Genomic DNA, 25557 nt, shown 5'->3' on the forward strand with positions numbered 1-25557 from the left:
CCCATATTGTTACTAACTGGCAAAACTACAATGATCATTAATTTAATTAATTTATTAAACCAATAAAAAGTCTTGTCTACAACCTACTGAAAGTCCTTTTGGATGTGGTGAACAATCTGTCTACTCAGCTACCCTTCTTCATTTTAGTATAGCAAACATAATGATTGGTGGGACTAAACCTACTGTTAGCTACAAGGATTGGAACACTATGGGCCCTTCCAGTCAATAAAGTCCCATCTCCCTTGCTATTGCTAGTGCTAGTTTCCATTAGGGATTTATAACCCTGGTTCATGTCAGTCAATAGCCACAATGACTGTCTCAGAAGTAGGCACCTAGGATTTTTGGTTGTGGTTGAAACCATGGCTTTTCATTTGATATTTGAAGACGAGATTCTTGCAGTCTTTCTGAACCTAGGCAGAGAAGCATGTTGTTTCTGGAGTGGACGTTAGCCATCAACAGAAACAAGAGAGCAAGGTGACACTTGAACAAGGTAGAGCAGAGCAAAACAACAAACTTTGGTCCTTGGATGTCACCAGTTGAGGGTACTGGATCAAACAGATGTTGATTGTTACCACACTTCTAAATTTGCAAGTCACTTGGGTTAACTACCTCCATTGTTTAAGCCATTTTCTGTTAGCTTTCCTTTTACATATAACTTAAAGACAAAGACAAATTCTAATATTATGTTATCTCCTCGGCTTTAAAAAAAGTTGCTTTTTCTTATACACAAAAGCAAGTAAAAACATTGTCTAATTTATAGTCATAAGATTTTTAATTTATTAAGATAAAATATTTTATGTTGTTTAATTGATCTTAACCGTGTATCTTGCTATCAATTCTTTCCTTCTGACTCTTTGCAGTCCAAGACATGTTAAGCAGCAGTTTTTGCTCAAATAAGATTGTTGTAGATGGTAACGAAATTCCCAAATGGCCTTTCTGCTGTGATTAAGAAGCAGAGATAGGCAGGACTTCAGTTTCTGCCAACCACTCTCACTGATCACAGCCGAAAGTATCTTTATCTTAAGACAGTTACCAGCCTGAAAATTACCACCCAAAGCTAAGGACACTTATTTGGATTAATGACAAAATGACTAATGAAGACTGGTCAAATATATACATGTTCACATTTAGAAGAAAATCCATAAAGGAGCTTTGCTGAGCTGGATAAAATGAATGAATGAATTATTCAGCTGAGGCTATAACCCACCTAAGCAACAGGTTAAAAACAGCCAAATAAAGGCAGAAGTGACTTGTGCTTGGAATGGAGCCCCTACACCCTATCAACATAAGCTTGGAACCTAGAAATTCCAGAATGTCAGATTACAGGGTAGAAATTTGAATCTTTAAATTAAAATATAATAGGTTTTCAAGAATCAAGTAAACAGATGCCAAATCTAAGCAGTGATGCATATAAAACCCAGCATGCAATTTGAATAAAAGGGAGAAATGATAAGCTGAAAGGTAAGGGTTGAGATACCTTAAAAGATATATATGTAAGCTCAGACAACAATGTCATTTAAGAACTTCAGTTCTATCCTTCCCTCTAAATTTCTTATGGCCAATTTTAATATGTAGAACTATATTTTGTATATCTGATACTCAGCTCCTTTCATTCTACTCCTCCATCATTCTTTAACTAGCATCTGTTATCTGAAGCATGCCATTCATCTGATGCATTAAGTTTTAGGTTGTGGTTGCTTTGGATCAGATAGGGTAGAAGTTAAGGAGTGAATGTGGGTTGAGGGTACTGTGTTATCAATATCTCCAGAGGTGCTTATATAGTGTTTTTTTCCACTAATTTTTTTTCATACACCACAGTTCACTCTTTTAAATGTACAAGTTTTTTGAATTTAGATAATTGCATGCAGTTGTGTAACCATGACAAACAAGGTACAGAATATTCCATCACCCCCCAAAACTCCCTAATCCTTCCCCTTCTTAGTCAGCTCCTCATCCCCATACCTAAGCAAGAAGCCACTGATCTATTTTCTGTTCCTACAACTTTGATATTCCAAAAATCATATAAATGGACACATAGTATGCAGGCTTTGGATTCTGGCTTTTTTTTTTTTTACTTCTTTGAGATCCATCTATGTCATTGCATGAATGAGTAGTTTATTTCTTTTGAATGATAAGTTATAGTTCAAATAGTTCAAACAAATTCTATTTTGCTGATGTATTACATTTTGTTTATCCATTCAGTAGTGGAATAGCATTTGGCTTGTTTCAAGTATTTTGGTGATTATGAATAGAACTGCTCTACACATTGAATTAGCCTTCATACACATGTTTTCGTATGAGTATAAGTTTTCAATTCTATTAGGTAAATACTTCAGAATGGGATTTCTTGGAAGCATAGTAAGCATATGTTTAACTGCATAAAGAAATACTGTTTTCTAAAAGAGCTGTACCATTTTTCATTCCCAGCATCATCATATAAGAGAGTTCAGATGCTATGCATCCTTGTCAATACTTGTCCGTTTTGTCTTTTGTTTTCATTTGTGCTTTTACATTTTCTAATAAATATGTAGTAGTATATTTTCATGTGTTTATTTGCCAACAGATGGAGAGATATACCATGTTCTTGGATTGGAAGAATCAATATTGTGAAAATGACTATACTACCCAAGGCAATCTACAGATTCAATGCAATCCCTATCAAATTATCAAAGGCATTTTTTGCAGAACTAGAACAAAAAATCTTAAAATTTGTATGGAGACACAAAAGACCCCGAATAGCCAAAGCAGTCTTGAGGGAAAAAAAAGGAGCGGGAGGAGTCAGACTCCCTGACTTCAGACTATACTACAAAGCTACAGTAATCCAGACAATATGGTACTGGCACAAAAACAGAAACATAGATCAATGGAACAGGACAGAAAGCCCAGAGATAAACCCACGCACCTATGGTCAACTAATCTATGACAAAGGAGGCAAAGATATACAATGGGGAAAAGACAGTCTCTTCAATAAGTGGTGCTGGGAAAACTGGACAGCTACATGTAAAAGAATAAAATTAGAACATTCCCTAACACCATACACAAAAATAAACTCAAAATGGATTAGAGACCTAAATGTAAGACTGGACAGTATAAAACTCTTAGAGGAAAACATAGGAAGAACACTCTTTGACATAAATCACAGCAAGATCCTATTTGACCCACCTCCTAGAGTAATGGAAATAAAAACAAAAATAAACAAATGGGACCTAATGAAACTTAAAAGCTTTTGTACAGCAAAGGAAACCATAAACAAGACGAAAAGACAGCCTTCAGAATGGGAGAAAATACTTGCAAATGAATCAACGGACAAAGGATTAATCTCCAAAATATACAAACAGCTCATACACCTCAATATTAAAGAAACAAACAACCCAATCCAATAATGGGCAGAAGACCTAAATAGACATTTCTCCAAGGAAGACAAACAGATGGCCAAGAAGCACATGAAAAGCTGCTCAACATCACTAATTATTAGAGAAATGCAAATCAAAACTACAATGAGGTATCACCTCACACCGGTCAGAATGGCCATCATCAAGAAACCTACAAACAATAAATGCTGGAGAGGGTGTGTAGAAAAGGGAACCCTCTTGCACTGTTGGTGGGAATGTAACTTGATACAGCCACTATGGAGAATAGTGTGGAGGTTCCTTAAAAAACTAAAAATAGAACTATCATACGACCCAGCAATCCCACTACTGGGCATATACCCAGAGAAAACCATAATTCAAAAAGACACATGCACCCCAGTGTTCACTGCAGCACTATTTACAATAGCCAGGTCATGGAAGCAACCTAAATGCCCATCGACAGATGAATGGACAAAGAAGATGTGGCACATATATACAATGGAATATTACTCAGCCATAAAAAGGAACGAAATTGGATCATTTGTTGAGATGTGGATGGATCTAGAGACTGTCATACAGAGTGAAGTAAGTCAGAAAGAGAAAAACAAATATCGTATATTAACGCATGTATGTGGAACCTAGAAAAATGGTACAGATGAACTGGTTTGCAGGGCAGCAGTTGAGACACAGATGTAGAGAACAAACGTATGGACACCAAGGTGGGAAAGCCATGGGGTGTTGGGGATGGTGGTGTGATGAATTGGGCGATTGGGACTGACATGTACACACTGATGTGTATAAAATTGATGACTAATAAGAACCTGCTGTATAAAAAAAAAAAATTCAAAAAAAAGAAAAAATTTTTTCTTTGCTTTTTTGTTATTGAGCAGTTTGTTTTCTCCTTATAGAGTTTTGAGAGTTCTTTTTATAGTCCGCATACAAATAGTTTGTCAGGTGTTTGATTTGCAAATATTTTTCCCAATCTGTTGCATGTCCTTTATTTTTCTTAACATTGTCTTTCGAAAATTAGAAAATTTGATTTTGATAAATTCATCAACTTATTTATTTGAGTATGATTTTTTAAAAAGATACTGTCAAGTAGTCATTTTTTATTTTTTTAAATTTTATTTATCTATCTATCTATCTATCTATCTATCTATCTATCTATCTATCACACCATGCAGCTTGCAGGATCTTAGTTCCCCAACCAGGAACCTTACTGTCCTAGAATTATGTTCTTTAATTTCCAAGTATGTGGGAATTTCTAGTTATATTCTTGTTATTGATTTCTTGTTTAATTCTGTTATAGTTAGAGAATGTATTTTTATGATTTCAATTCATTTAAGTTTGATAAGGTTTATTTTATTATGCATATTATGGTCTACCTTATGGAACGAATCATGGGCACTGGAAAAAAAAAGTGTACATGTGTACTCTGATATTGTTAAGAGTAGGGCTTTATCAGTATCAATTAAGTCAGATCAATTGTTTATGTTCTGCTTCTATAGGCTTTCTTATGTCTACTTTTTGATTTATTATTGAAATATGGATGCTGAAGTCTCCAAATAAAATTGTGTATTTGCCTATTTGTTCACTCATTTCTATCTGTTTTGCTTCATCTATTTTGATACTCTGTTGTTAGGTGCATACATACTTAGGATCACAATGTCCTCTGTGAATTGTCTGTTTTATCATTACATTATGTCCGCCTTTATTCCAGGTAATATTTCTTGTTCTGAAGTTTATTTTATTTAATATCAATATAGCCACTCTAGTTTTCCTTTGGTTAGTATTTTTATGGTGTGTCTTTTCCTAATTCATTTGTTTTAACTCATCTATGACTTTATATTTAAAGCAGATTTCTTGTAGACAGCATGAAGTTTGCTCCTTTTAGAAGAACTCTCATGTGACATTTTCTGTCATTTAGCTGATGTATTTACACCATTTATATTTGACAAAATGATTAATTAATGATCTTATTTTGTTTGTTATTTCAATTTAAAAAATTGTCAGCTTCCTCTTTTCTGTCTTTTCTGTTGAGTATTTTATTATTTTTTAACATTTAATTTTAATTCAGATAAGTTGTTTTAAGTCCCTTTATGATGTATCATGAGCCCTGGATGTTGGCTTAGGCTCTGCCCACGCCTAAAACGTCCTGCCTCCTACCTCTTACATTCTAATACATCACTGTGCAGGTGCTTGTTTGTCTCACTAAGACCCACTAACTACAGTTTTTGATTTGTCTTAAAATGAGAATATATCTGATAAATGTACATTTAAGCAGTTGAGTTCATTTATACTTTATCATACAGAGAGCTCTAAGGAAAATTTATCAGAGATGGCAGGGAAGAGGAGAAGATGATAAACTGCCTATATTATAATTTTACCTCAAGTGAAACATGCTGAATCTATGTACATACAGAGTACTCAGATACACTGAAAATTTAAGTAGAGAACAGACATAGCATGGAGTATATTAATAATTGTTAAGACCCTTCTAGTGCTAGACAATACCACATTCACGTAAAGAATATGTTTTGGAAAACATGTTTGAATGTAAAATCTGAAAGTAAAATAAAACATATATATGTTTTAAGAGAGTTTGCTCCCAGTGAGCTTACAAAAACAAAAACCGGAATCTCAAATTATGATTTGTGCCAAACCTTTCTTTGAGAAACAGATAATCTAGTAGTCAAAATTAAAAATCAAATGTGAAGAGTTAGGGACTCTCTATAGACATATAAACATTTGTAGACAGGAAATAAATTAAATAAAAAGAAGTTTGCTAGCAAGAGTTTTTCTGAGCAGTGGAAACTTACAAAATTCCCATAATTAAAATTTTGAATAAAAAAAAGGCCCGATGTCTTCCATTAGATTATGTTTGAAAAAAATTTATTTTCTGAAAAAAATAATAAATGAGCTAATTTTCTTTGGTGTTTTTGTGTGTTTTGCTTCTAGTTGATGAGGTTACTCAGGAATTTTTTTTAGGCTTTTATTTATAAACTCTTTTCAGTAACAAAAATTAAAAGTTCATAATTCAAAAAAAAAGGCTAAATAAATTGTAATATTTGCTTTATTTTCTACTTTTAGTATCAGTGTTTGATATGGTAAAATATTTTTTTAAATATTTTTTAACTGATTACCTCAGTGAATGATTTTGGACAATAACAGTATGCTAGATAGCACAATGCCCACACTTCCAAGGTGTCCATATTTTAATCTCCCAAACCTCTTACTATGTTACCTTACGTGGCAAAATGGACTGTGCAGGTATGAATAAGTTAAAGACTTTGGCATGGGGGATTATTCAGTAGAACCCAATGTAATCCCAAAGGTCCTTATAAAAGGAAGGCAGGAGGGCCAAAATTAGAAAAGGAGATGGGAATGAGAGAAGCAGGCATCATAGTCAGAGACAGAGAGAGATCTGTGGATGATACAGTACTGGCCTGAAGATATATAAAGGGGTCATAGGCCAGAGAATGCCAGCAACCTCTAGATGCTGGACAAGACAAGGAAACAGATACTCTAGAAAGGAATGCAGAGCTACTAACATTCTAGTGAGATTGATTTTGGACTTCTAACCTCCATAACTGTAAAGTACTAAATTTGTGTTGTTATAAGCCAATGAGTTTATGGCATTTCATTTCAGTAGCAATAGGAAACTAATACTGATAGAATCATCCTGCTATAAATTTGCAGAATTATCCTTACTAAATTTCTCATTATTCCATGGCATCCAACATCAGTTTTTATTTTTCTTCCAATATTTAATGTCCCAAAATGCATATTAACTTTAAAACATTATTCTAAGAATGAAATATTTTAAGATTTAATAGTTAAAAACAAATACAGTGGGTAGTTACAACCATCTTAGTGACTAAATGAATGCATCATGTGGTAGCTTTATAACATGGCTCCCCAAATTCCTTGATGCTGATCTCCTTGTGGGGTAGATCTATATCCTCTAAAATCTGGGATCTGTGACTACTTGACAAATAGAATTTGGTAAAACTACTCTGGAAGTTTCTAGGCCAAGACCTTAAGAGACTATTACCTTCCACTTCCTGTATTTTGGGACATTTACTCTTGGACCATGTATACAATACTATGGAAGAAGCAACTCATGGTGAGGCCCAGATGGAAAGGAACCAACAGCCAGCACCAATTTGCCAGCCTTGTGGTGAGCGAGTCAGGTCAGTTGCGTCACCTCAAATGATGTGGCATAGAACTCAGGAACTATCCCCTCTGAGTCTAGCCCCAAATTCAGATCCATGAACAAAAAATAAATGATATTCTATTAAGCCATTACATTTAAGCGAGATTTTTAATGCAGCAATAATTTATTGGAAAAAGTCATAAACATTCTTATCTGATCTTTATATTAGAAACATATGGAGTCTTCAAAGAGTTTTATTTTACATAAAAAGTATTTAAATAACTACATTGTGAATCAATATAAAGAGAGATCAGGGAAATTACTGAATTGCTTATTTTAATGACATAAATATCTTTTGTGACTTTGGGGAGGGTACAAAAGCCATTGGAAAATATTGACACAGTAGGTCATAGTATGAATTAGTTACCTTAGAGAAGGGGAAAATGCAATCTGGGAAAAAAAATGTATACCCCATCTGCCATGTAGCTAAGTAAACGTGTAACGAAATATATCCCTTCTCTATCACCATAATAAAATACACCCTGATAATATTTCTGGGGTTAAATGTAAATAAACAATAAAATAAATAAATTCTATAGATTTATTTGTCCTTTCTATCATCGGAGTCCCTACTTAGGTCATACATAAGACTTCAGTAGGTTTCATTGCATTAAAGGATGAAGAAACACCCTGCTATTTTATAGGAATAACATTCACTGCATGAATTCTGTGAGTATTGCAAGTTAAGGTTTTACTATATAACACTGTACCTATAATAAGCAAAACTTTATCATGATATTATTTGCTTTATTAAACCTAGATTCCTTGATGGAAAGGCTGATATCTCAGGCCTAAAATAAATTAAAAGGTTCTCAATATGTGTAATCTTAGAATTCCTTTGGGTTGGCTATAAAATGGATAAGATGTCAAAGCAATCAGCTTCCCTTGAGGTGGACAGTAAGGTGTCACCCATCCTCTCCCCTAATATTCCAAATACCAGATTCTTGTTAGCAAACTCGTCAATACTTTTTTCTGCCACCTTGAGGCACATTAATATGTCCAAATCCCCAGTGCTAACATTCTCCTCACTGCTGATGTAAGGATGCTGGTATATGACCCTGCAAAAGCTACACTCCTAACCCACACTTGGCATTCAAATTCACTCCAACTCAGACATTCTCAGCCAATGTTCCTGAAGCAGAATCACCAGGCCAGAGAGTGGCCATGTCTGGTGTCCTTGTCAAGAACTCTTCCAGAATAAAAATCAGTCCTTATGACAGCTCCCCTCCAAGCTGGCCCCCAATTATCCTTGCCTCTGGTATTCACATTATTTGTGGTCCCACCACATTAAATTGAGGGTAGCTCTGCGTCAATAATGTCAAACAGTAGAAACAATGTGTGTGACTCCCAAGGCTACTTCATACAAATAATAGCACCCTCTGCCTTTTTCTCTTGGACAGCTTGTTCTGGGAGAAGCTAGCCACCCTGCCATGAGGACTCTTAGGAGCCCCATGTAGAGGACCAAGTAGAGAGAAACTGAGACCTCAGGAACTGAGAGTTAAGGTGTCTCAGGCCAAAGGTCAAAGTAAAGGTGTAGCTATACAACAGATATTAGACAGTCTTAAAGTATCCCCCAAAAACTGAGAGAAAAGGAGATAATTATAAGATAAAAAGGAAAAGAAAAAAAATTAAAATAAGTTTTAAGCGTCAAACTAAGATTCAAGTGCCAAAGAAACTATTAGACTAAAAACTCCAGAGATTCATGTAGGCTTGACACTCTCTTGAGTCATTATTTTTCTTTAAGCAATAAGGAGGCTGAGAACTCTACACTACTTACCAAGGAGGATATATGCCTCAGTATCTACTACAGATATGGCAAGGTATAGAAAAGAGATGGAAAAAACTCACATAGACTGTACTCAAATGTTGTGGAGGGAAATGAGTGAAGGCACTCATTATAGAAAGCAGAATCAGAGTCTAGTAATGAACCACTAGCCGCCCCCAGGATAGGAGGCTCTCATATACATTTTTATAAAAACCTGAATTCCTCTATGTGCTAAGGTACAGGTATTAAGTCAAGAAATTATAATTATGTGCCCTTGTTGTAAGTAGAGAGTCTTTCCATGTTAAACACAAGTAGCCTCACTCGAAGCAATTCTTTACTATAGTTTCAAACTGCCTTAGAGTAATTGCATTTAAGAATATTGGTATTTTAATTAATTTAACCACTGATTGATTTGCATCTCTGGCAGACTGGCAAAATACATATTTTTATAAAATGAAATATGTTTAAAAATTCAAAGTTTATTAAAATGTGTTCAAGTCATACCAAACCAGGACATATTTCTTTCATGGTTATGACCAATCTAGAATAATTCATTTTTGGATGGAATAGTTCCCTTAATTAAGGCAACATTTTTAACACTGGAAAAGTAGGAGTAGAAAAAAAGATCATCAAATAAAAATTTTACAGTTTCTAGTTTCCTTTTTGTCATTTCCTTTGGGTATATATTTATATTTATATATTCTAAATTCTGTCCCTTTTGTGTTACACTGTTCCTCCAAGAGAAAGGTCAAAGATAAGGTTTCCTCAAGATGTTCTTTCTTCCTCTATCTCAAAGTCTTAAAGTTGATCTTTATAGATAGTTTTAAAATATTTCCCTCTGAACATTCTATAATGCTCACATTGGCCTTTCTTTGGAGTCTGGAACTAAGTTTATCATAAATTAGATGTATAAAAACCATTATATTAATGTGTCTATTCACAGACCATTCTTCTCATTTGATCAACACATGAATTTAGGGAGGACCCACATTCAACCTACAGTACAGTGGAACTATACCTTTACAAGACCATAAACCCTCAGGTTTAAAAACATATTTTTCAACTTTTCATTAAGAAGTAAATTATGATAACTATAAAATATTAGTTTTTCACAAAGATAAGGAAATATATAGAATATTGAGGAAAATGGTATTTTTATTTATTAATTCAAGTCTCTATATAAGTTATTTTCACTTTAGATCTCAACTTAAACATCATTTCCATAGAGATTTACTCGATCTCTCATTTGGTTTGGTTTCTTTGCCTTATAATTTCATATCACACCTCCTCTATCATATTATAGATCTTCCCAACTTATAATGGTGTTAGGTCCTGATAAACCCACTGTAGGTTAAGAATGTTATGAATCGAAAATGTATTTAATGCATCCAACCCACCGAACAGCAAAGCTTAGCGTAGCCTACATTAAACATTCTCAGAACAGTTACATTAGCTACAATTGGGCAAAATCATCTAACACAAAGCCTATTTGATAATAAAGTGTTGAATATCTCATGTCATTTATTGAATACTGTACCGAAAGTAGAAAACAGAATGGCTGAATGGGATCTATATGCACCCAGAGATCAGAGAAGACAAATATTTTGGTTCATCACTCTATCCCTTGTTTCTAGTGTGGTAGGAAGCATGTAGTAGGCACTTGTTAAAAAAAAAAGTGATATTCAAATAATAATGAAGGATAATTATTATTATTATAATGGACTTTATTTATTTATTTATTTTTTTTGCGGTACGCGGGCCTCTCACTGTTGTGGCCTCTTCCGTTGCGGAGCAACAGGCTCCGGACGGGCAGGGTCAGCGGCCATGGCTCACAGGCCCAGCTGCTCTGCGGCATGTGGGATCTTCCCGGACCGGGGCACGAACCCGTGTCCCCTGCATCGGCAGGTGGACTCTCAAGCACTGCGCCACCAGGGAAGCCCTATAATGGACTTTTAAAATAAGTGCAAGAGCATAGGCTATGTCAGGGAGGGGACTCCAAAGTGAGATTTGATTTGCTGAGTAGACAAGCAAGGTCAGGCAGGTATAATAGCATGTAACAAATGGAGGTCTGCAATCACAGCAAACTGTGGCACTACAAGCAGTAGAATATGGCTCAAGCGTAACATGTGAGGTGTAGAGTGCCAGGATATGATTTAAGTCAGTTACTAGGAACTGGTTTTTGAAAAGCCTCCTATACCACCTAAGGAGTTTTCATTTATATTTTAGGAAGCATTGAACAATTGCAATCAGGAGAGTAACAGGTTTTTTTTTTTAATGTGAGGGAAAGCAGATTTGCAGTGGATTTAAGGGTAGGCAACGGTAGTTGCTGCCTCTAGCCTCCATTCCCAAACATCATTTGCCTAGAATATGTGGATTGTAGAGTCAAAGCAGCTATACCTCCCTGGTGAGTTATATGCACATAATCAAAAGGATATAAATTCATAATATTCCTGGAGCTCAAAATTGTTCCTAGTTTCTTTGGTATTTCATCTAGAGTGCTTTGTTAATTTATAATTTTACAGTACTCTGCATACTGGAAATGTAAATTCAAGCCCATAAAATTCTTATGTCATATAGTGTGACTCTATCCATTGATCTGATTCATATCACCTTCCTGGAACTAAATTTTCTCTTCACTTATTTATCACAGAGATTTTTAAATAGTATATTGCACCTGGGTGTAAGCAGTATTTAAGCACTTAACTTCTAAGTAAGTAACAAGGTAATCAAAAAGTTAAGCTTCATCATTGTTTAAAACATTGATATTTCTGTAGTAAAACACTCCCTAAAATATTTTCATTTTCACCCTGGCACACTAATAAAATATAAGAAAAAGATGCTTTGTGTAGAAAATTATAGCATGTATTTGTTGTTTTTTGTGATAGCATTTAAATTAAAATTAATTTCACATTGAATTACCTGAAGAGAATGTCTACTTGAAGGAATTATGACATCTTCTTGTTAGAGTCTAATTCAATCATGAGATATTTATCAGATATACACAAGTCCTTCTTCTAAGTATTATAGTGTCACAATGAAGAAAAGCACACTGTCTGTGCCATAAAAGAGGCCAAGGGGAAAGAAAATGATCACAATAAATTTGGTAACTTTTGTAATAGGCAAATATACAGGTTGCCACAAAGCCACTTAGTTTAGAAAAAGTCTCATGAGAAGTGGTACCTGGGCCAGGGTGTCAGTCTAAAGGCATGAATAGGAATCCATCAGACAGAGCCTAAGTAAAGGAAAATAGCCATGGAGTTATGGAGATGGGGAAATGAATGTAAAGAGAGCACAAAGTGTATGTGTGTACTTGTGTATGTATGTGTGTGTGTGTGTGTGGTGGGATGGAGTTTGGTGGGAGGTAGCAGATATTTTGAAGGAGTCACAGGAAAGTGACTCCAAAAGACGAGAGTGAAAAGTTAGGATACAGCCAGGTCATGAAGGGTCTTCCATGCCTTGCTTCAGGACATTTCTAGAAAGACTGATTGAGGCAGTCTTTCAGGAGGCAGATAAAGGACAGGACTTGAGATAAATTTTAATGATAGATTCTCTTAAATACGAAGATTATTAGATGGGGTAGAAGTAAAAATGATTTTGTGGTCAAGCCCAAATAACTAGATTGATGGTGATGTTACAATTCAAGACCTCAGAGGATACAGTTACAAGAGCAAATAAGACGGGATAATAAGAAAGACTTAGAGATCACCAAGGCTTACTAATTCTTATCCACATTCCTAGGTCTGTTCTATAAACAAAAGATCTTACTGAAGTTGAGCAAGCAGTGATGACTTAAATGCATAGCCTGAGCCTGGAAAATGGACAATCAGATTTAAGTTCAACTTTGTAAATAAATGAAGAATGTACAAGCAAGCAAATCAGAAGTGGAGGAACTTTGGTAAGTCCTGCAGGTATTGTTATGGGACAAATGACTGAACAACATTATCATGTCAGACACAAATGTTACCAAAACTCTTAGAGGAAAACATAAGCAGAACATTCTGTGACATAAATCACAGCAAGATCCTATTTGACCCACCTCCTAGAGAAATGGAAATAAAAACAAAAATAAACAAATGGGACCTAATGAAATTTAAATGCTTTTGCACAGCAAAGGAAACCATAAGCAAGAAGAAAAGACAACCCTCAGAATGGGAGAAAATATCTGCAAACGAAGCAACTGACAAAGAATTAATCTCCAAATTATATAGGCAGCTCATGCAGCTCAATATCAAAAAACAAACAACCCAATCCAAAAATGCGCAGAAGACCTAAATAGATATTTCTCCAAAGAAGATATACAGATTGCCAACAAACACATGAAAGGATGCTCAACATCACTAATCATTAGAGAAATGCAAATCAAAACTACAATGAGGTATCACCTCACACCGGTCAGAATCGCCATCATCAAAAAATCTACAAACAATAAATGCTGGAGAGGGTGTGTAGAAAAGGGAACCCTCTTGCACTGTTGGTGGGAATGTAAATTGAAACAGCCACTATGGAGAACAGTGTGGAGGTTCCTTAAAAAACTAAAAATAGAACTACCATACAACCCAGCAATCCCACTACTGGGCATATACCCTGAGAAAACCATAATTCAAAAAGAGACACGTAATATATGTGGAACCTAGAAAAATGGTACAGATGAACCAGTTTGCAGGGCAGAAATAGAAACACAGATGCAGGGAACAAACGTATGGACACCAAGTGGGGGGAAGGTGGCGGGGTGTGTGTGTGTGTGGGATGAACTGGGAGACTTGGATTGACATATATACCCTAATATGTATAAAATAGATAACTAATAAGAACCTGCTGTATAAAAAAATAAAATAAAATTCAAAAAAAAAAAAAAAAGAGAGACATGTACCACAATGTTCATTGCAGCACTATTTACAATAGCCAGGACATGGAAGCAACCTAAGTGTCCATCGACAGATGAATGCATAAGGAAGATGTGGCATATATATACCAGAGAATATTACTCATCCATAAAAGGAAGTGAAATTGAGTTATTTGTAGTGAGGTGGATGAACCTAGAGTCTGTCATACAGAGTGAAGTAAGTCAGAAAGAGAAAAAGAAATACTGTATGCTAACACATATATCTGGAATCTACAAAAAAAAAAAAAATGGTTCTGACGAACCTAGGGGTAGGACAGGAATAAAGACGCAGATGTAGAGAATGGACTTGAGGACATGGGGAGGGGGAAGGGTAAGCTGGGACGAAGTGAGAGAGTGGCATGGACATATAGACACTACAAATGTAAAATAGGTAGCTAGTGAGAAGCAGCTGCATAGCACAGGGAGATCAGCTCGGTGCTTTGTGACCACCTAAAGGGGTGGGATAGGGAGGGTTGGAGGGAGACACAAGAGGGAGGGGATATGGGGATACATGTATACATATAGCTGATTCACTTTGGTATACAGCAGAAACTAACAAAACATTGTAAAGCAATTAAACTCCAATAAAGGTGTTAAAAAAGAAAAAAAGAATTACCAAAATCCACAAAGCAAGTACATTAATATACAGTTGTTCCTCAGTATCCACAGGGGATTGGTTTCAGGCCCACGGCAGATACCAAAATCCTCTGATGCTTAAGTTGCTTATGTAAAATTACATAGTACAGTTCTCCCTCCATATCTCGGGTTCTGCATCCACACATTCAACAAACTGCATATAGAATGCAGAACCCGTGGATATGGAACACCAGCTGTAGACTGATGACAATTTTATTTCCAGATTAGACAGAAAATTAAATAAGATTTGTTTGGACAGTTTCATTAATCTATTATATGAATTAACATTACCTCTGACATTTGGCATTTGCAACTACACACTGTTCCCAGTGTTGTAAAAAGTACATAGTAGGTGCTCAATAAATATTTATGTAAGGAATAAACATATGACTGAATGAAAGTATTTGCCCAGATGGCTTCTTCAAACTGTAATAAATTCAAAATCTTGGTTTAGAAAGAGTATTTTTTAATGCAACCTGCATTTATCTATTTTTATAATTATTTGACCATTTCAGTTGATATTAATGGTATAGTTAACTAAAGCCCCATGTTAAACTTTCTGGTAGCTGAACTCAGCTCCAACCCTGGAGTTCTCAAGGATTATTGTGACTGAAGTGCTGATGGGGAGACTAACATATCCTCTGTGAGTCTAGCATTGTCTAATCTTGGTTACAATCTAGTGGATCTCAAAGAGGATATACATTTTTCAAGAATCAAACGCACCCAGATGATGTGACTGTGTGACAGACATGAAAATTTGTGGCAATTCTCTCATACCTGAAGGGCTGGGTTTGTTTGAAACAGACAAAATTCCTCAATTATTGGGGAATTTGATGTCACAATATATACAACCTGATAACCCTAAGAGGCTGTAAAATGTGAAATGTAGTATTAATAGAAAGAAAATAAAAGGAAATATAAGCTTTGGCCACTCAAGAAAACTTGAGTTTGCTCATATCCTGGCTTGCCACTTACCAGATTATTATTCAAGATATTCTTTTGTTCATTAATTCAACAAATATTTCCTGAGTGCCAACTATGTGCCCAGCGCAGCTCTAGTCTCTGAACATGCAGCAACCAAACATATTCTCTCCCCTCAAGGACATTACATTCTTGTGGGAGAAATAGCCAACAGTTTGAAAATAATTTCATAAAATACCTATTGCCATGAATAATAAATAATATGATAGACATCGATGCATGTGGTAGAGAAAAACAGTATATAAGAAATTAGACATGGAGCGTATGAGGCAATACCATTGTGACTGCATAAACATGTGTTTTCTTCAAGCCTAAGCAGTTACCATGTGAGATAAAATCAGAATGATGTGAAGTCAATTAAATGAAAAAAACAATTAATGAACTAATCAAGTTTATTTCCCTATAAAGTTGGGATTATAATATATACTTTGTGAACTAGTTCTGCAGATTATGAAAAAATAGAATATGGGATGTGAGTCTTGTGGTGATTGGCATATACTAGGACCTTAAAAAAGTAACATCATCTTAAGATGATGTTTACAATAGTGGTTGATGATAGCAGTACAATTAGTAGTCAGTATTTAAAAATAGTAGATCTTAAAAAGTGGTTTTATTACTTGGAGAGGTAGTTCAGAGCAGAAGTTTTTATTTGGAATCTGTTTCCAGAACTGTGGTCCTCTTTTTCAGTTTCTCTACTTGTCTGGAAACTTACAAAACTTGCTGGCCTCAGAATGGAACCCACCTTCCTTATCATGTTCTCATACCCTGAGCTGAACTGATTGGCTATAGATGTGTTAATTTTGTCCTGCCAAACCCTGGATTGGCCTGGCTCTGTTGAATGGGATTTATGTTATAGAATTATCCTTATTATTGAAGCCTAGATCATTAGTGTCCTCACCCACTTACTGGCTTCTTAGTGGTAAACCTTGAATACAGAGTGTCTTCTTTTTATCTGCAGTTCATTCATTTTGCTGCCTGTAATATATATATATATATATATTTTTTTGCGTTACGCGGGCCTCTCACTGCTGTGGCCTCTCCCGTTGCGGAGCACAGGCTCTGGACGCGCAGGCTCAGCGGCCATGGCTCACCGGCCCAGCCGCTCTGCGGCACGTGGGATCTTCCCAGACCAGACCGGGGCACGAACCCGCGTCCCCTGCATCGGCAGGCGGACTCTCAACCACTGCGCCACCAGGGAAGCCCTGTAATATGTTTTTAAGTGCTAAGGGCAGCCTTCAGTGGTGAGAGAGCAAATGTTTGAGATTACTTGAGTGTCCGATAAGATGGAAAGAGCTAAGAAAATTATGGGAACTCTGGATGGGACAGTGTAAGGTAAAGCACAGTCCACTAATTCAAAACTGCATGACTTGCCCTACGCAGTACATGACCATAATGAAATTATATTTAAATCAGATGTATAAAGAGCTTTAATACAGTTAGGAAAGTCAAAGGAGGATCATCTTGGTTAATTGTAATATTTTTCTTTTTTAATAAATTGTTGGTATTCAATTTCGGAGTCTGCGCTTAATTATTCAGGACAAAAGTGTCTAAGTTCTGCCAGGAGCCGGCTTCCATTGTAGAATGTGTCCCGCTGTCCCCAACAGAGTGCACTCTTTCCTTATAAACCAGGCACATATTTTCAAGAATATAACTCTAAGGATTGGCAGATTGGTAGTTTACCTGCCACGTTGATGTTTCAGGGCTGAGGCTCTAACTCTAGAGTATTCTCTTTTGATTTTTAGGTGAACTAAGTGTAAAAATGACTTGTCCCAGTGAAACCCACATAAGGCAGTGTCTGCTTGGTTTTTTGCAAAGGCAATTAATGACTACTTCTATCTTCATTATTTCTTATTTCCTGCTGCAAGAACACCCCCCAGTGCCTGGCATCTAAAAGGAAATCAGAATATGAATGTATTCTTGTGGAGTGGTTAGAATGTTAGAACAGAAAGTAAATAGTAATGGAATTCAGTCAATGTGGTGTCATCCAAACAAAAAGAGAGGAATTTAGTGACTAATAATGTACAACAGACATTTTTCTATTATCTATTCTTTCAGAAAAAAACTCCTTTCAATCAATACGTTTAGAAATTGTCCCAATTATTGTCTTCACCTTCTATGTATGTGCAATATATATGTGATAAAATAAAATTATTCTAAAATTTGGAAGAAATAAAATTACTGACCTAAGTTACACAAAGCTAAGTATGATATTTTCAAATTTGGATAGCATCTTTAAAATTCTCTACCTGGAGCCCAGCCTTCCCTACCTTCCACAGATATTTATGCCCCTTCACTTTAATTTCAAATTCCCTACTATTGTTATTCTTGCTGATAAATCTTGGTCAGAATTATTCTTCAAAATACCTGGGAGGTAAATAACGATGTTGTTTTACAATTGGGCCTGAGAAGGAGGAGATGCTACCTTTAGAATCAAAATTAACATTTACTGTTGTGAATTTCAGGCTACAAAATTGATCATGAACAGAGAAAGTGACAATAAGTAAATATTTTGATACACCTTATTTGGCTTAGGTAGAAAAATATTGTTCATAAAATACTTTTTCTGGATGGCAAATATAGTATGAGAGCGGCCAACTTATATTTGCGTGTTATATAACACATACACGCGGAGGAATCTTTCGAACAGAGTGTTGGGTAATGTTAAATAAAGCGAGACAGATAAATATATACACTATAGAACCATTTCTATGGAGATTTTAAGACATGCCAAATTCAACGATATTGTTTTTATGGACATTATGTGTGATAAATCTATTTCAAATAGGCAAAGGAAGGATAAAAAATAAAAAAACAAATTCAAGATAACAGCTACTTCTTGAATGGGGGAGAGAAGACGATGAGATCGGACTGGGGAGCATACTGGAAGAATACTATTTCTTAAGGTAGACAAGTTCAGGTTCAAGATGGTGATGGAAGAGGGTCCTGAACTCACCTCCTCCCAAGAACACTCCAAATCTACAGTTACATAAGGAATAAAACTTTCTCTGAAAAAAAAAAAAAAAAGCTAAAAACTGGCTCAGCCAGACCTATGCAAGAGCAGGCCCACATGGAAGCAGGTGGGAGAGGTTGGGACACAATCCTGCCAGAAACCCCACTCCTGGCGCAGCTACCCACTGGCCCCATAGTCGGGAGGGGACTCAAAACCGGAGCTTCTCCCTGAGGAGCGAAGGGTTTGAACACCACTTCCGGCACAGCCAACTTCTAAGACCTACACCGGAGAAACAGGCCCCCAAAACATTTAGCTTTGAAAACCACGCGAACTTGTGCCCACGAGACCCACACACCTGTAAGCAATCTGAGAAGATTCTGACAGGGCTCCCTCGCAGGGACTCACCCGGCCCGGCCCAGTGTGGAAGCGGCAGATCAAGGTGCACAGAGACTTTGTGTGGGAGAAGCTCCTTCACTTGCCGAGGAGTGTTGGCCTGAAGGCAGGCGTCTGATTTGACATCCACTTGGGGGCCCGCTGGGATGCTCTCAGCGGACAGAGACTGGAGGGCGCTATCTTTGTGTGCTCCAGGGCGCCAGGATCTCCCCAGGGAAGATTTTACGCATATCTGCTGCCCAGTTTTACGTCTGGTGCCCCGTTTTTCTGTGACTGCCACCAGGAGACAACTCTACATCGCCTGGCACAGGTGGCAGTCCTGCAGGACTGTATATATTGGCATACTCTAAAAGCTGCTGCCTGGGACTTCCCTGTGGTCCAGTGGTTAAGACTCCCGGCTTCCAACGCAGGCGGCGGCGCAGGTTCGTTCCGTGGGGGAACTAAAATCCCGCGCACTACGCTGCGTGGCCAAAAAAAAAAAAAAAAAAAAAAAAAGCTGCTTCCTGAGGGTCTGGCTTCAATTGGCCTGAATCAAGTTGCTGACTGAAATCTTCCTCTTTGTGACACTGCTAGGTCTTCGCATGCCCTCACCTTCTGGGAGGCAATAAAAATTAAATAGGTTGGGCTTCCCTGGTGGCGCAGTGGTTGAGAGTCCTCCTGCCGATGCAGGGGATATGGGTTTGTGCCCCGGTCCGGGAAGATCCCACATGCCGCGGAGCGGCTAGGCCCGTGAGCCATGGCCGCTGGGCCTACGCGTCCAGAGCCTGAGCTCCACAACGGGAGAGGCCGCAACAGTGAGAGGCCCGCGTACCGCAAAAAAAAAAAAAAAAAAAAAAAATTAAATAGGCTCCTTGGACAATCACAAAGTTATGACGGACAACCATGAGCTGGGGCAAGGTTGAAGGATAAGATTTATCTCCTATACGAGGCCACTCCTTCAAGACTGGGAGTGGTGGCTGTCTTACCAAATGCGTCAAAACCAACACAGAGACTTAAGCAAAATGAAGAAACAAAGGAATGTGTTCCAAACGAAAAAACAAGGTAAGGCCTCAGAAAAAATCCTTAAAGTTAGTGTACTCACAGGTGTTTATATTACTATTATACACACCAATTATGTGTAACTTATTTTATATATTTAAGTTACTTTACATATCTAAGTGATATATTGTAATTAACTTTATATATTTACCATATTACTTTATATAATTCAAATATTGCTTAATTACATGTAACAAGCTAATACATAAAATTGAAACAGGTTAGAAGATAATTTAATGATATACACTTTTGTTTAGGAAGTTTCCAACCTTGGGACTTAAAAATATAAATCTGATTTAACCCTTTTCTTTAACAATATTACCAACACTTTTGTGTCATAAGATTAAAGAGAAGTTTAATTCCTAAATGTAGGAGACTTTTTTCTGTGTAATGACATAAGACTATATGGGAACGCACAATAATGTACCTTATTTAAGAAAACACATGCTTTATTTTTACACTCCCCAAAACAATTATTTTCACAATTTTTCTAAATCGGATCTATGATTTTATGGTTAAAATTAATGAAGAGAAAGTAAGCCCCCTCTCTGACAATAGTTTAACCTAAAGTTCTCTGAATAATTCAGTCACTACATCTCTAAACAGAGAAGCTTGGTCTAATAGATGTCATCCATCTCTAAAGTTCTGTGAGCTAAGCTGAGAGCCCTCAAGTTCGATATTTAGCCTCTCACTCTCTCTCCTTTCTTATATGGTGTTCTAAGAAACATTTATCAAAATTTGTTTTGCTTTCCAGAATGAAGCCAAAGGTATGGAAAGCACATTCATTCATCACTGGATAGCTTCAGAGGACACAGTGTTCTCCAACTACATCTCATATGGAGGCAAATGTCTTCTTTAAGCTGGAGAAATGAGAGAGAACGACAAGAACAAAGGTCAGTCTCACAATTCATGTCTGTGTTTGCTTTCTTCACCTTGCTAGTCTGGTATTTTCAACAGCCTCTAAGTTAGTTATTCCTGTACAAACCAGTGTATTTCAAGTGTACTTTGTTTTTGGATAACATGAGACACCTTTAAGTGAGGGCAAGAATCTGTAGGAATCTCTAACAATGATAATTTCATAATGTAGAATTGTATGCTCTATTGCACATGGAGGGTATGTGTGTCTGTGTCTGTGTGTATCTGTGTATGGGTATGTCAGCAGCAATGATGGAGGTGGGGGATAGAAACAATTTTATTTCACATCACATTAGCAATTTATATACCAAAGAAAGGATATAAATGATGCAAAATATAATGGGCAGTCTCATTAGCTAATCTCCTGTGAGCTGTTCTCCTGTGTTATCCTAAGTTTCAAATCTAATACAAATAAGGAAACAGTCCTTACTAAGAGCATTCTGTTCTCAGGTGCTGCTTGGCACTTTCACATGTGATCACATTTAATCTTTACAACATCTCCAACAACCAGTTGATTATATTACCAGGAAAAATAGATTAGGACTCTGCAGCTTAAGTAACTTTCTCAAGGTCACAACTGATGGTGACAAAGCAGACTCCTGAACTCAGGTCTAAGTCAAAAGTACCTGCTTTCCCACTGACTCTGGGAACATCCAATAACTTTAATTTAATCCTCTGAGTAAGGTGCTTTCCACATTTTTATTTAGTACCTATGTGGCATTTGGATGTTTAAAACTTTAATGTAAATCCATAATTAGTAGAATAACTTCCATTGAAGCTATAAAATCATTGCAGTTTATATTTTATCCTTAATGTGCATGCATTGTGTTCCCAACAAGTTGTTATTACCGATTTGAAAACGTTTGTTAGTATTCCTATTTGTGCTGGAAAATTATCCATGACAAGAAGACATATTCTTGGAGGTACAGAGCTCACTTTCATCAACCTATCAGACAGGGATTAATTCATCCAGCTTTAATGAATGTAATAACCCTGACCTTGACAATGAAATTAGTAGTGTAAAGAAGATCTAATTGTTTTTTATACAGGCATTCTGTTTCCTTGCTTCCTTCTTCAGACTGTTAGCCCCTTGAGAACAGAGACTATGTCTTTTTTTACTCCTTTTGTCTCCTTTTGTGTTGGCATATCTCATGGCATGTATTAGATATTTAAATTTTAAATTATTCAATTAATACTGCTTGAGATGTTTCTGTGCATTAATTTGATTGAAGGAAAGTGATATTACTGTATATAATGATAAAAATTGATGTTATAAACTATATTAATTATATATAGTATAGATCAATATATAATTAATATATTAATATTTACTAGCAAAAGAAAGTATTAGGTGATAATTTAATTTGTCTCAGTTTATGTTTTCTCAGTGTTCTGTGTAGCGTTTTTCAACTGTCACTTCCCTGATTTAATGAGTAATTTGGATAGACCATAGTACCCCAGGTACCCAGTTTTTGGTAGAGCGCCAATCTAGATGTTGTGGTAGAGATATTTGTTTAGATATGGTTAACACTTAAATCAATAGACTTTGAGTACTTTTGAGGAAAGTAGATTACTCTCCATAATGTGGGCCTCATCCAGTCAGTTAAATTTTTTTAGAATAAAAGATGAAGATCTCTGAGGAAGAAGAAATTCTGCCTTTAGACTCAAGTTAAAACATCAACTCTTCCTGGGTCTCTAGCCTGCCAGCTTGCCCTGCAGATTTCAGATTTGCCAGCCACTACAATCCTGTGAGCCAACACCTTAAATAAATACATCTATATCTGTATCTGTGTCTATGTCTATATCTATACCTATATCTATATATTTAGACACACATCCTATTTATTCTGTTTTTTTCTCTAGATAATCCTGACTTCTATACCTGCTATGGAGACAATATTTTATCACCCTTAATCCTAGTCCTTTCTTCGACCTTCATTTAGGACAGAAGCAGTAACTCTTTCTTTGTAGTCCTCTCCCTTTCTCCTTTCTTATGCCTGGCATCCTGAGAAGAAAACATCTATCTGTTATTGTCCCAAAGTCTAACAGGTATTATGGGACATGCTGGTTTCTCTAAAGCAACCTACTAGAAATAAGATAGACCTAGAATTGAAAGACCAGCTCGATCTCTCACTAGCTGCATAGCCCTGAGTAAATTAAGCTGGTTCAGTTATTTTTTTTTGTTTGTTTTTTGTTTTGTTTTTTTTTTTTTGCGGTACACGGGCCTCTCACTGTTGTGGCCTCTCCCGCTGCGGAGCACAGGCTCTGGACGCGCAGGCTCAGCGGCCATGGCTCACGGGTGCAGCCGCTCCGCGGCATGCGGGATCCCCCCGGACCGGGGCACGAACCCGTGTCCCCTGCATCGGCAGGCGGACTCTCAACCACTTGCGCCACCAGGGAAGCCCCTGGTTCAGTTATTTTTGAGACAGGGTTTCTACAACCATTAAAAATAATACACGAGAGGTAAGGTCCTTAGCATGAGGTTAAAAAGAAATGATTGATACTAGTTATTTCCTCCAGTCAGTAAAATAATATGTTAGTGAAAGATTTCTGTATATTTTATTACTACTGCAATAGTTATACTGCCTATAATTGATTGTGACTGACATTGCTGGGTCATTTTACATTGATGGTTTTTAAATCCCCTTATTAAAGATAAAATAAGGTTGATGAGTCAAGTTCAAGATATTTTTCTGGAGCAGATTATATGATGAAAGAGTAAAAAGATCATGAAGAAGATTCTAGTGTGTAGGAATTGTTTTGTAATGGAAACCTACTCCTTTAACACAGATACTTAGTTACAAACTATGTTATACAGCCATGGATATTGATTGAGGACTTTTTGTGCTGTAACAAATTCTGTTTTAAATGTCTATTCTAAAGCCTTCTATCTTAGAACATATCCCAGCAAGTAGGCAGCACTTTCTGTGGTGCAGTCAGAATAGTTTTCAGCTGAATCTCTCTTTTTTCTTTAACATTTATCGCCACGGGCCATGTCTCCACAGTCTCTTCAGAGCAGAGTGACTCAGACAAAGCAATGTTTACATCTGCCTTTGTCTCATCTGTCTTTACATGCAGTTTTTACTCCTTCACCTGTCGTAATCCAAAATCCTGCAGACAAATTCACTGGTGTGATTCATCTCCTTCACATGGATGTCTCAGCTCCACTGCTACTGCAATCATCCCTGCCTTACATCATGCTCAAATATGATGAAAGGAAACAGAAGCAAAGACATTTATCACAGATACTAAATGGTTCCACCTTCATCACTGAATGGTACAGTTTATGCGTTAGTCATAATAAATATAACCTGTTTACTGAAATCTGAATTATGGTCCTAAACTGATTTTAAAGCTGAGTCTTTTGCTAGAAGTTGCTTCTCTATACCTTGCTAAAAGGCGTGGTATCACACCCACCACTGACTACGTATCCAAAAGATATTTAACACTTTCTTTCTTGTTTGGCTGCTAATGTTTCTGTCACAGGGTGTTTACCGTTCATTTTATGGAGGCGATGGGTTCCACAGTGAGATGAAGGGGTAACTTTTTAGAATATTCTGAGAAAAATATCCCTTCTTGGTAAAAATGGAAAGCCACACAGAGAGAAACCCATTTAATCCCTGCTCCCTTCTTTCTTGTTTGGGATGCTGTCCTGTGAGAATGTAATACCTTGAGATATAGCTGAAATATTGGGACCACGAAGAAATATATTGACAATCTTCTTTACACATTGTGGAAAAATGTGATGCCTCTGAGTTATTCACATTATTGCTAGGTGATTGTACCAAGACTAAATCTTTCTAATGTAGATTTCTCATTGAGTGACACAGAATCTATTTTGTTAGATCTGTTTTAGTTGGAGATGGTGTTTCTTGCAGATGAAAACTTTCCATTGATAAGTATGGGATTTGGTTCCGTCCTTGCACCTTGGAGAGGTGTGAGACCTTGGCTGATGGACTGATGCTTAGGGAGGCAGAGCTGGGTCAGGGGGAGGAAGAAATCTGAGGTCCAAAGGAAAAAAAAATGCCTGTGGCTAAGTGGTATTCTATTTTTTAAAATTATTTTTTAATTTCTTTTTTAATTTATTTATTATTTTTGTCTGTGTTGGGTCTTCGTTGCTGCGCGCAGGCGTTCTCTAGTTGCAGCGAGCAGGGGCTACTCTTCTCATTGCGGTGGCTTCTCTTGTTGCGGAGCACGGGCTCTAGGCACGTTTCAAGTTTCAGTAGTTGTAGCGCACAGGCTCAGTAGTTGTGGTTTGCGGGCTCTAGAGTGCAGGCTCAGTAGTTGTGGCCCAAGGGCTTAGTTGCTCTATGGCATGTGGGATCTTCCCAGACCAGGGCTTGAACCAGTGTCCCCTGCATTGGCAGGCGGATTCCTAACCACTGCGCCACAAGGGAAGCCCTAAGTGTTATTTCAAATCAGAGAAATCTC

The sequence above is a fragment of the Mesoplodon mirus genome (genome assembly GCF_964341445.2).
Source record: "Mesoplodon mirus genome assembly, chromosome: 7".
In the NCBI taxonomy this organism is placed as follows: Eukaryota; Metazoa; Chordata; class Mammalia; order Artiodactyla; family Ziphiidae; genus Mesoplodon; species Mesoplodon mirus.